The sequence below is a fragment of the Zonotrichia albicollis genome, chromosome 1, assembly GCF_047830755.1.
Source record: "Zonotrichia albicollis isolate bZonAlb1 chromosome 1, bZonAlb1.hap1, whole genome shotgun sequence".
Taxonomy (NCBI): Eukaryota; Metazoa; Chordata; class Aves; order Passeriformes; family Passerellidae; genus Zonotrichia; species Zonotrichia albicollis.
The window spans coordinates 135,334,350-135,347,661 of record NC_133819.1 but is presented as its reverse complement, the minus strand read 5'-3'; the positions used below and the strand labels follow the sequence as shown (position 1 = coordinate 135,347,661).

General features: G+C 40.7%; 1 long non-coding RNA gene across 1 annotated transcript in view; it reads right to left on the bottom strand.

Moving 5' to 3' along the window:
- LOC141731247 (uncharacterized) overlaps positions 1-11,763 on the bottom strand; it is a 31,658-nt gene extending 19,895 nt beyond the window's left edge. Inside the window, exons 1-2 of the long non-coding RNA XR_012583290.1 lie at positions 11,380-11,763; positions 2,273-2,360 (exon numbers count right to left, since the gene is read on the bottom strand). This is a non-coding gene — a long non-coding RNA (uncharacterized LOC141731247). The remainder of the gene's footprint in view (positions 1-2,272; positions 2,361-11,379) is intronic.
- Between the last annotated feature and the right edge of the window lie 1,549 nt (positions 11,764-13,312).

The following is a 13,312-nucleotide window of genomic DNA, read 5'->3' as shown; positions in this document are numbered from 1 at the left end:
CTGTTCCACATAAGTAGACCCCTTTCATATGTGTGATGGTGCAGCACCAAAGACCACCACTGAGCAATAATTCACACCCAAAGAAAATCCTGCCAATCCAGGAAACATTTCTTTGGAAGTGAGTATAAAACACATTTTTATGTTACACAATTATATAAACACAATTATATAAAGCACATATTTCTGTGTTGACATGTTTGAATTTTTTATGTGCCATGCCTAACTGAAGGACAGAGCACTCCCCTTTCTCTTCCCACCCATAGGTGACACCAAGACCCAGCTCTTCTACAGCCTCACACTGCTGCACTTTAGACAAAGGGGTTTATGAAGATTTAGGCCAGATTATTGCTTTTGACAGCAGCATCAATATCAGATTTCACTTGTTTGACAGCTTGGACACCAATTCACTGAAGCATTATACAACACACTAAATCATCCAGTAACAACACAGCATGATCTGGGAAAGGCTCCACAAAGGCTCACAGACACCCATAACCTTGGACTTCTGATCTTCCTTTTCCATTTGTCCCTCCTCCCACTACTTTAGCTGAAATGACTCCATCCCTCCTGATGCAGTCATCTCTCCATGGCTACATCCCCCAGTTTTGCCTTTTGACAACAGCACCTGTGCTCTCCTTTGAGTGCACTCCAAAGTCTTTCCTGCTACTCTTGCTAATTAAGAGGTTTCTAAATTGGAGTGATGGAAGTGGGTGGAACTGTCATGGTTTAACTCCAGCTGGCAAATAAGCACCACCCAGCTACTCACTCACTTTCACCCAGTGGAATGGAGGAGAGAATTGGAAGAGTAATAGTGAGAAAAACTATGGATTGAAATAAAGACAGTTTAATAGGTAAAGCAAAATTTTTGCACACAAGTCAAGTAAAGCAAGGAATTAATTCACTGCTTTTCCATTACAAGACAGGCATTCAGCTGTCTCTAGGAAAGCAGGGTTCATTACTTGTAACTGGGACTTGGGAAGGCAAAATGCTGCTAACTCTGAATTTCCCTAGCTTTTATTTCTGACATGACATCACACAGTCTATGATATCTCTTTAGTCAGCAGTGTCAGCTGTCTCAGCTGTGTCCTCTCCAGCTCCAAGTGCACCCCCAGCCTCCTCAGTGGCAGGGCAGTGTAGGAAGAAGAAAAGGCCTGGGCTCTGTGTAAACACTGATCAGCCATAGCTAAAATGACTGTGCATGATTAACACTGTTTCCAAGAAAACCTCCAGAACTCCATATAAGCTACTATGGAAACAAAAAACAATCCCAGACAAACCCAGCACATTCTCCACCCCTTATTCCATACCGTGTACATGATATTCAGGTTCCACACATCCTCATCAACCACCACTTTCCTTTCTATCCTTTGATATTATATGCAAACAACATTGATTCAGTCTTGTGGCATTCACATTCTGTGAAAAATCCCTTTGCCCAGGATTTTTCTCCTGGGAAGCTGAGAAACCTCAGAGAAAAATGAAAACAATTATTATCTCATTTGAGTCTCCTGTGTTTTGCTTGTCTGGAATGTATTTGGAGATTGTTTGCCAACAGGTGATAGTTCCATTGGTTTCTGCTGTGAGTTGTTTTCACTCATTGGTCAGTCAGGGCCTAGCTATGTCGGGACACTGGAGAGAGTCACGAGTTTTCATTATTATCTTTTTAGCATTCTGTAAGTATCCTTTCTGTATTCTTCAGTATAGTTTAGTTTAGTATTCTTTAATAAGATATAGTATCATAAAATAATAAATTAGCCTTCTAAGAACATGGAGTCAGATTCATCATCCCTTCCTTCGCTGGGGCACCTCACAAATACAATACAGTCTATTAGCGGACATTTTGCAGAGCCACCTGTAAAATGCCTGCTAATATCCACCAAGTGCCCGTTGAGTTAATTTATTCCATGACTTCAGGCTCCGTATTTCATGGGAGCACTCAGGGCAGGGAAGGTGGTGTGTTACCTGGAGTTACTGGGCACCAAAGCAGCTCAGGTCAGGTCACTGCTGCACTTGCACCTCCTGGTAAGATTTGTGCTCCATTGGTTCAGGTGGTTCCTGCCACTGCAAATTCTGCAACATGCAGCCCAGGTGTTTTGAGGTGCTACAGCCTGGCTTCCTGCACAGGCATTGATGCCTCAAGGTATGGGTAAATCCATGCTGCAGCAGGATGCTTCAAGGTGTACCTTCCTCAGCATCCACTTATCCTTGGGCCACAATCCCTTTGGAGGTAGACCTGCTGTGGCACAAAGGCAACAGGTGCTTTGAGATGTACCTGCTCTGGTGTGGATCTATCCATGACCCCAGAGGTAGCCTCTATCCCAGTCACAATCAGCACAAGGAGCCAGAATGTTGTAAGCTACCTAGGGAAAGAAGCATGAAAACAAATCTAGACATACATAAAACACTGCAGCTACAAAATTTCATCAATGCTATGTTCACTATATAACACTAAAAAGAAAAATTTACAGAAAAACTACAAAACTAGAAACTTCACTGATGTTCCTTGACAAAAGCAAGGCAGAAATATAAAAGATGTTTGCTTCTTTTATGGGAGCTAGGACTGCAGTGGAATGTAGGCCAATCAGGTGCTTTACCTGGTGCTTCTACCTTGCAAGGATAGTGGGGCCAGAAAATCTGAATGTGCCTCACTGCAGCTTCCTGTAGTTATTTTACCTGACACAGTCTTGGCAGTGTTATTTTTCCTTATTCAGCTTCAAAAACAATCACAGATAACAAAGTAGTTGCCTTATATATTTTATTCTTTGCTGGTTTGTGGATTAGGGTTTTTTTGGGGTTGTTTGTGGGTTTTTTGTTTTTTTTTTTTTTTGTTCTGGTTTTGTTTTGCTTTGGGGTTTTTTTTGTGTTTTTTTTTTTTTTTGGTTGGTTGGTGGTTGTTTATGTTGTGGTTTCATGCATTTCTTTTGGTTTTGTCATTTTGCTGTTTTGTTTTAATCTGGCTGGGTTACACTGCCCTATAAGCTCTCTAATTTGTTTAGGCACTTAAGCACTATTCTCTCTTCCTTTTAAATTAGTTTTGGAGGAGCAAAAGTTAATAAGTGATTTTATATTTGCTATATTACAAGTTTCAGTTTGGGTTTTTTTGTTATTGTTGATTTTTGTTTGGGTTTTTGGTGGTTTTTTTGAGAAAGGATTATTTTGGCAGGTCAAACTGCAACCATTTTAATGGAAAAAGAAATGAAAAACTGTCTGCAAAGGACAGCTGAAGAATTAAAGTTCAACCTGTTAAAAATATATTCTGACAGATATTTTCTGGCTGTTAATACTGACTTGATTTAATAACAACACTCTGTGGGGACCTGACAAAACTGTTGATGGAAAGCAGGCAGGGAGGCTGGTGTGACCTGTCTTACCTTCCAGGCTCCTTAGCTCTAAGGATGGACAGATTTTGGTTACCAACCTCATTGGAAAGGGAGCAGTCAAAAGTTCTGACAAGCTGTCTGGCTTCCTGGGCTCCTTCTCTGGCCAAGAGTCAGTTCCCTGCTCACAGAAGTTTTCAAAAATATTGGTTTACATTAGTTCTCCTAGGGCAAAATGCTAAAACGTTTCTATTCCATAGAATATTCATAATTTTCAAAGTGTTATTCCAAATCAAAACATAAATAAATTGAAAATGGAAAAGGTTTTTTGTGTATCTAATCATACACAGCTCCTCAGACTAGTAATCTAAATAAAATTATCATTCAACCACTGAAGTCTGAAAGACACATTACTCCCTGCTCACTGTTTGTGATGCCCTGGGTGGTTAAATTGGGCCATGCTGCAGCTGATAAGAATGTAAGACCTTGCTTTTAATGGGGCTGAGACTTCACTTCTTATGTAGCTAAAACACTGTCTTCATAGCATAGCTCCAACTACACACAGGCCACTGAAGAGACCATCTGTGTAAGACTGGCCTGTGATTCCCATGCTCAGCCAGTGGCAATATTTCTAATGATTTCAGTAAATGTTGAGGATTTCACAAGAAAGAGGAGAAAAATGGTTAAATGTCTGAAAAGACTTACATGGGAAAAGAAGGAAGCTCGAAATGCATACAGCTTAGCTAAGCAGTGACTCAGAGGGATCTGATTGCCATCCTCAGATATTTCATAGAGGTTAAACACATGGGTGGGGAGGAACTACTCAGGATAACAAGGGAAAGGAAGCAATATGATTGCAGACAATTTGGATTGAGCTGGAGGCATATCTTCTCAATAGTGTGACTGGTTTAACTGTGAAACAATTTGCAAGTGAGACAGTGGAGGTCTCAGCATTTTGGTCACTTACTGCCAGATGGGGAATCCACCTGCCAGTGAATAATCCTATTGCAGAAGTAGATAGACTTGGCAGATTTTTTATGAATTATTTCTACTATGGTTTCAAGTTTCTGGGATCTGAGGATGGAAAATGTAGAAGCAGGTGAAGGTAGAGGTGGGTACAGTTTTACTGCTCTTTGGTACTTTAAGCAGCATCTTATATTACATTATCTCTATGTAACCAGTTATTGGTTGGGACAACCTCCACTATGAGGCCTGAGCAGATCCAGAGCAGCCCTGCTGAGGATGACTGGGGGTGCTGGTGGGTGAGAGGCTGGACTTGACCCTACCATGGGCACTCACAGGCCAGGAAGGCAATTGTCTCCTGGGCTGCACCCAAAGCTGCATGGGGAGCAGGGAGGGGATTCCGCCCCTCTGCTCTGCTCTGGTGAGACCCCACCTGCAGGGCTGCATCAGCTCTGGGGTCCCAGCACAGGAAGGACATGGACCTGTTGGAGCAAATACAGAGGGAGCCACCAAGGTGCTTGGAGGAATGGATCAGTTCAGGCCTCACACTGGAGGTTGTCCCAACCAATAACTGGTTACATGGAGATACTGCTTAAAGTAACAAACAGCAGTAAAAGTGGACCCGCCTCTACTTTCTTCACCTGCTTCTACATTTTCCATTCTCAGATCCCAAATACAGAGGAAGCCACAAAGGTGATTGGAGGAATGGAGCACCTCTGCTATGAGGAAAGACTGAGAGAATTAGGTTTTTCAGCCTGGAAAGAGAAGCCTTCAGGGAGACCTAATTGCAGCCTTCCGGTACCTGAAGGGAGCCTACAAGAAAGATGGAGAGGAAGATTTCACAAGGGTGTGTAGTGACAGGACATGTGGGAATGGTCTCAAACTGAAAGAGATTAGGTTTAGATTAGACATTAGGAAAAAAATCTTTACTCTGGAAGTGCTGAGGCAAAGGAACTTCTTTCCCAGAGAAGCTGTGAATATCCCATCCCAAGAAATAGAATCATAGAATCACAGGATCATAGAACCATAGAATATCCTGAGCTGAAAGGCACCCATCAGGTTCACTCCTGGCCCTGCGCAGGACACCCCAAGAGTCATACCATGTGCCCAAGAGCATTGTCCAAACACTTCTTAAACTCTGTCAGACTTGGTGCTGTGACCTGGGAAGCCTGTTCCAGTGCCCAGCCATCCTCTGGGTGATAGACCTTTTCCTGATATCCAACCTAGACTTCCCCTGACTCAGTTTCATGCCATTCCCTTAAGTCCTGTCTCTTGTCACAAAAGTGAAGAGACCAGTGCTCAGTGCTTACTCCTCCACTTCCCCTCATGAGAAGGGGTGTTTAAGACCAGATTAGATGGAGCTCTGAACAACTTGTTCCAGTGAAAGGTTTCTCTCTCCATGGCAGGGGGGTTGCAACTAAATGATCCTGAAGGTCCTTTCCAACCTCAGCCATTCTATGATTCTGTTATTTTAATTTTTCATTCTGTGTCATTGTTCTTTTAAAATCAACCTATTATTTCACTCCCTCCAATCTAAAATTCCCTTAAGTTTAATAGCATTCTCCAAATGGAACTAATAGAAGCATAAACCATGTGTATCTGCTCTTGCTTAAAACGAACAACCATTATGCGAAACTGATAATATTTAAATAGGCTTACAGAATGGTGTAGTTACACCAGCACTAAAAACTATATATGCACATTTTCATCCTGTTCTGTCCTTGGGTGATGACAACATTAATGACTTACATTTATATGGTACTCTTTTGAAAGGAGACCAATTGCTGCACAAACTGGTTTCACAGGCAACACACAAGAGATATTTTAGCCATAAGTGTTAGGTGGTAGCTAAAGACTGAAGAGAGAAATAGCATCCGGGTTAAATATGGCTTGGAGAGAAAGATGTCTCCAGGTGAAACAGCAGCATCATTTAGGCCAGGGCTGAGCACATTTCTTATATCAGTAATGGTTTTTGGGACCATGAACAGCATCACTATCCCAGCTTTGCAGGAACAAATGGAAGATTTTGAACTGCAATGTACCTTATGGTAAACATATATTCCTTAAAGAAGGAAAGGAAAATACTGCCCCAGCTGAGGATTCAAAAATGTGTCCTTGAAATTGAACTTCAGATGCTGGAATCACACAGCCTAAAGAGAGTTTTCTAGGGTATGTGGTAATGCACAGTAAAGGAAGTGATGCTTAGACAGAGACATGATTTATACCACAGACAATATACAGGTCCTGACATATTCATAGTACCTAAAACTTTTTCTGACTAATGCAAGCAGAAAGAAAAAATCACAATTGCACCAGGGTTTCACTTTTGTGAACCAGCATGTTCCATATGCTCTTCTTTAACTGCCCACACCTTTTCTAGCCCCTCATCACCCACACCTAAGCCACAGCAGAGCATAGAAATGTCCATAAATTCAGGGCTAGATTTTAAGAAAATGTAAATTTTACTTATGCACTAGTGTCCCTCTTCAGAAGTCTGATGTCCTTAGTCATGAAAAGTTTTCAAAAGCACCTGCTCTGAATTTTGGAAAAAGTTAGTAAGACAAAGTGTGCTTACAGCTCAGCACTTATGAAAATGTGAGAAAACCAGGGCAAAATCTGTCATTTGTATAATTCATGTTAATTGCAATTCACACTGTTGGATAAGTGCTTGATAGTAAACAACACAATAAAGATAGGTGAGACTAATATATAACAGGTTTCCTGGAATAAATAATTACCCAGCAAGACAGTGAAGGAAATATGCTCTGCCCCAGCCTTTTTGTCTCAGCCATCCTGCAGTACAGAACAACACAAAAGAGGTCAAGAAACAGAATGAGGACAGAGGTACTGAAAAAAGCATTGAGCATCCCTGCAAACATGCAAAAACAGAGGGACCAAGTAGTCAAGGAAGAGACTTCTGTAGTCAGGGAAGAGCAGAAATGAGGTGGAGGTGAAGTGCAGCTCAGTCGAGTTTCAACTGATTGTGCAGATTGCAAGTGGAAGTGCAAAGTAAGCAGCCATGGTAAAGAGAGGGTTACAATAGTTGATCAAATCAAGAAGATGAAAGTTGAGAGAAAGATTTTAGAAGTAAACTCAGAAAGATTGCAACTATATTGGCCCAAATTCCATGCTTCTTTGGTTAAAAAAAAAAAAAAAAAAAGGACTTTAGAACCATAGAACATCTTGGTTGGAAAAGACCTTGAAGATCAACTGGTTTGAACTGTCATGGGCATGGACACTTGGCACTTGACCAGGCTGCTCAGAGCCCCATCCAGCCTGGCCTTGAACACTTCCAGGGACAGCCATGACTTCTTCGGGCAGCCTGTTGCACTGCCTCACCACTCTCACAGTAAAGAATCTCCTTTTAACATCTAATCTAAACCTGCTCTCTTCTAAGTTTAAAATAATTCCCCCTTGTCCCTGTAAAAAGCCCCCTCTTCAGATTTCTTGTAAGGTCCCTTTTGGACCTGGAAGGCTGCTTTGAGGTGTCCCTGGACTCTCCTCTTCTCCAGGCTGCACAACCCCAGCTCTCTCAGTCTTGCTCAGAGGAGAGGTGCTCCAGCCCTCTGAGCAGCTCTGGGGCCTTCCTCTGTACCTGCTCCAACAGGTCGATGTCCTTGTCATGTTGGGAGCCCAGAGCTGATGCAGCACTGCAGGTGGGGTCTCACAAAGGCAGGGAGGAGAGGCAGAACCCCTCCCTCTACCTGCTGGCAGCTCTGCTTCGGATGCAGCCCAGGATACGGTGGGTTTTTGGGATATGAGTGCATATTTCCGGGTTGTGCTCACTGAACTTTTTGTACAATGGGTTAAAACCAGCAAAAGATCTTTCTATTTTGTTAGCCATACTACTCTCACCCCTTAAAAATAAATTTCTGAGTGCTGGGTCGATCAGCCTCTGCATGAAGTTGGCTCCTGATACAGGGAAACTTTTGATATGGAAACAATTTACAACCTCATGTTATTGGCAGAAGTGATTTAGAGTAACTTATTTACTTCTTTTGTGCCTTGCCCACGGCTCAGGCTCTCCCTGCGATGCCTTTTCAGCTGCAGCCACAGCACATTGCTGCCCACATCAGGCAGCAGCACCCTCTGAGGATCTGACTGTCTGGGGGGAGCCAGCCATGCCAGGCTGCCCAACAGGCTTGGCTTTCTAAAGGGCCACGACACAACTGTGCCTGGAACATCACCAAGATGTGATACTTTTGATATTTTAACATTTCAGAAGACCAGGTCTAGTGATGATGTAGAAATGTGGAGGGAAAAGCTGAAGTTTGCCAGAGAAAACCACAAAGGAACAAGAAAGAGAAGCATCAGCATTGCATCAAACTTTATATTGGCTAAAATCTGAAGTGTGCATTTGGCCCACTGGATAGAAAGTGGTCTACACTCTGATTCTAATATTTCTACCATGTACTTGGATAAAATCGCTCTGTATAGCTTCCTACCCACTCTTCCTGAAGGGAGGGTGTTTTGTTATAGCAGGAGCAACATGCCATGGGATCTGCTCTGTGCCTCTCACCAACAAAAGCCGAAGACGAATGTGACCCTCTGAGATTTCACACTTTGCAATCAACCAAATGTGAAAAGGGCTGGAAACCTCAGCCATAAAAAAATAAGGAGAAACCTATCTACAGATGCCTTTGTTGCATATAGCTTTTCATTTTAGGCTTCCTTTAATCCCCTATAGCATCCTATAAAATACATCTCCATTCTACTGCCTCTTTTAAGGGAAGTCTCTTGATGATACTTTTTCTCTATTTCTGCTCAATTGGATTGTATCATATTTTTGCTCTTCAAATTTTCTCTTCTCCTCAGGCTTTCAGTCTCATACCTCTTTTATCTATACCCATCAATTTATTTTCTTTTACCTACCCAATGTCTCAAATTCTGTCTTTGAAACAAAGACAGCAATTCAATCTTTTCAAGTCCTTGGGTTTATGAAAATCTGTACAAATTCACTCCCTCACCCTTGGTGCTTTTTGTGTTATCATTTAATTTGCAAAAGATTTCAAGATGTATAAAAATTAGTTTAAATCGTAAATATTACTGTATTTTTGAAGGTCTAAAGCAAAGCAAAATATGAATGCTAAGAAACCTGAGAAAAATTAGAGACTTATCTTTGAGAGCAGCCCTGCCTGGGATTAAAAATTAGACTTAAGTTAGCAATGTGTGATTGCAACCAAGAAAGCAAATCATACCCTGAGCTGCATCAAAATAAGCAAAGATTTTCCCCCTCTACCTCTTTCTCATGAGAATTTATTCTATGATTCTTTGATTCAAAGTAAAGATATTTGCCAATGGTAGAGTGAACTGGGTTTCTGCTACTCCTTTTCTTAAGCTGAGGGGTTATCTTGTTTTACAGGGTCTAGCTTAGCTCCTTTTGGGGAGTTTCACAATTTATGGAAGATGCATGTGAGGCAGTGCAGACCATTAGTGTGTATGTAGTAATAACAGCATAGAATAAAAGCATCTCCCCTGTTGTTAAGCTATGTCCCCATTTATCAGCTCTGATTCATAGAGAACTATCGGACATTTAGGGATTCCTGGCTGGTATCAGTTTCAAATGCCTGGACCAACAGTTACCTGATTTTCATATAGTTTTCCATCTGAATTCTTATACTAAACAATTAAGGTCAGAAAGTGGCCACTCTAGAGCTTCTGCTTCAGATAGCAGAATGAAAGAGGCAGTCAGAAAGAGGAACAGAAGTAACAAAAAAATCCCTAAAATATATAAATAACATAGAAACAAAACCCAACATTTTTTTTCAATTTCTTACTGACTCTCATAAGAAAAATGTTGGGTTTATTGCATCTAAAATATAACAGGCACTAGCAAACAGATTCTTTGAATTTAATTAATGGAAAGCCCTACAGTAAAGGAGAATACTTTCCAGTTGACCCAACATAAGAACATCCTTCTTCATGTGCATTTGAGATAAAGCCTTGGTGTTCATGCAAATTATTATCTGAATAACAAAAATGTTTAATGCATATGTATGATGGCAATAGCAAACTTCAAAACAAAACCTCAAAAGAATTTTACTGTGAAGCTGTTACAGCTTGTTTTGAATACACAGAGTTGAAGAGCATTAAAGAGCAAGATGCTTCATTCTACTCTAGCTATTCTGTACACACTGGTTGGGTTGGTTTTGGTTTTTTTTTTTTTCTTTCATTTGCTTTTCTTCTGTTGTTAGAGTTAGACTCAAAATCATAACATTTTAATCTCAAAATAAATCTTCAGAAAATGTGTGGGTTTGTTAAAAGCAGTGTCAACATGCCATGTGGGAAAGGATAATCTGTCTCTGTATAAATATTTGGTGTAGCACTCCTACATGTGAAGGCTAGTGCAACTGGGCAAAGAGAGATGGAACGGAGGATAAGAATTTCACTCAAAATCGTTTTTTTCCCCTCTCAAACTGAATGGTAAACAAAGCACCCTGAATATAGTGAGAAATGTAGACATTTTCAGGTTTCTGAAAAAGCAGAATCATCAGTGTCAGATGATGAGGGGCAGCTCTTAAATGCTTTCCAGTCATCTCAAGTGAAAACATTAGAAGTGTGTGCTTTGGAGCAACCTGAGATCATAAGATGTTTCAACATCATTAAGTGTCCGAATTTACCATGGTCACATATTTTTAAGCTTACTCAAAACTTTTTCCCTTGTGTTGATGAATGTATCCACCCAATCCTTCCTCAATAGCTTCAGCTTCTCTGGAGCTGTGACATCTCAGTCCCAAACCATTCTCTACCAGAATAAATGCAGATGGACACCTGGGTTCCACTGAAGAACCTGCCACTGGTTTTGGCCCAAAGCAAAATAAATTGGTGTTTTTTCTTGACTCTGTGCTGTAATAATAGAGTATCTGGATTATTTTTCTGCCAAATAGATATGTTAATGCAACAAAATCAAATATTAGAAAACCAAACATCATGATATAAAGACTTCCATCAACTCCTTGGACTGTTTCAAGAACTCATTTCTGAAAATAATTTGTCACTATCTGGATACTCAGAAACACCAAATATTCTTCATAATAATTTCAGCAATTTTGGATGCATAAAATAGTTTCAGTAGCAGCAAATGAAAAATATTTCTCACCACTACTTCCAACTCCTCTTCACTGATGAGGAAGTCAGGCTGTCTGGTTTCATGTAAAGAAGCAAAGGTTTGCTGCAATATAATGAGAATAAATCTTCCTGGAAAGAAGGACCTGAAAAAACCCTCAAGAAACAAAAACCAAACAAAAAACTCCCCCAGAAATCAAAACCCCAAACAAAGAAACAAAAAACCAAGCGCAAGAAAATATTCAGGGATTTTCATTGAATGTTTTGAAGGGCTTGTGACAATAATTCCACATATTATGTTCTTAACTGCTTTTTTCTCCATCAAATAGAATCTCTGACCTGAAATATTTAGTAGCTAATTTCAAGACTAACTAAAAAAAGAAAAGGTAATATCACCTGCACCTTAAAATGCAAAATGAAAAATATTTGCCTCTGCAAAACATACTTAAAGACTACATTTCAAACTAGTTTCTATGACTACCAACAATGTGCTTCAGGATATTTGGTTTAAAATGTCATCATTCTGCCATCGTGTGCCAATTTGAGGTACTGCTCACTAAGTGTGCATTTAATTTTGAAATCTTGACTCAGGTTTACAACTTGGACATTCTATCACTAGAAAAATGAATGCTGCAATATAAAGATCAGGCTTTGTAATTATAAAAAAATTATTATAAAAAAAGGACTTGTAATTATAAAACTGCTGTTATGCTGAATGAGAATGATTAATGCATATATAAAAAGTGATAAAATGACTGGTTTTGCTTCTTTTACTTCAGGACAAATGCTATATAATATAAAACAATTGGGAAACCAACAGTTAAACTTCTTACATTGGTAACATTAGCACTTTACATGAAGAAAAAAGAACAATTTCAGTGTTGGACTTTTCCTGCTTTGTCCTAGTCTCATTCAATTCCAAGCTGTGCAGAAAATGGCTCACCTTGCCCCCCACTGCTATAGTAAGTCAGCTGCATCAGGTATGCCACATCAGATTACTCAGTTTAGCAGACTCCATACAGCACAAGATGGGAAAAGGAGGGAAGTCTGATCTTCTTTCTGCTTAGGCTGCAGAACCCCAAAGCTCTTTCAGGGTCTGGGTGCATCATGAGACAGCTCCCAGCTCTGTACCAGAGGCTGGTGTGCAGTGGGTAAGCACCAGCCTCTCTCTCCTCTTCCACAGGGAGGTATTTGAGCACACACTCTTAAATCCCAATAACCAAGCACACACACAATGTTTGGGTTGTTTTCCTTTTGTACCACTGAACATCTGTACAACTTCATCTGTATAAAGTACCAAGTCCTCAGCTTCTATTGCAGCCTTGAAGTTGAAACCTTTCATGCCACATAAAGAAGCAGCAGCCTCTTTTCCCCTCTGCTCTATTATAGTGCTAGACTATGTTGAGTCTGCATGACCCTGATCCCCTTACTGACAGATGTCAGTTTGCTGTGTAAATGCATTGCCAACATGAAAATGAATTCACACAGCACTGCTCTGTACTCCTGAGGGTGCTGGTTTTGGCTAAGATAGAGTTAATTTTATTCACAATAACAACTACAGGGCTGTGGTTTTGATTTGCGATGAAAATAGAGTTGACAATGCAAAGATGTTTTTGTTATTTCTGACGAGTGCTTACACAGCAGCAGGGAATTTTCTGTTTCTCACACTGCCTGGCCAGTGAGGAGGCTGGGGGTGCACAAAGAGTTGGAGGGGACATAGCTGGGACAAATGACCCCAGCTGACCAAAGCCATTTGTCTTCCCAATTCACTGCTATGTGCAATGGAGCCCTGCTCCTCTGGCGATGGCTGAGAACTTCTGCCTGCCCATGAAAATGGTGAATGAACTCCCTCTTTTGCTTTGCTTCCCTGTGTGACTTTTACTTCACCTGTTAGACTGCCTTTACCTCAGCCTAGAAGTTTTCTCACTTTTAGTCTTGGGATTCTTTTCTCCACCGCACCAGTGGAA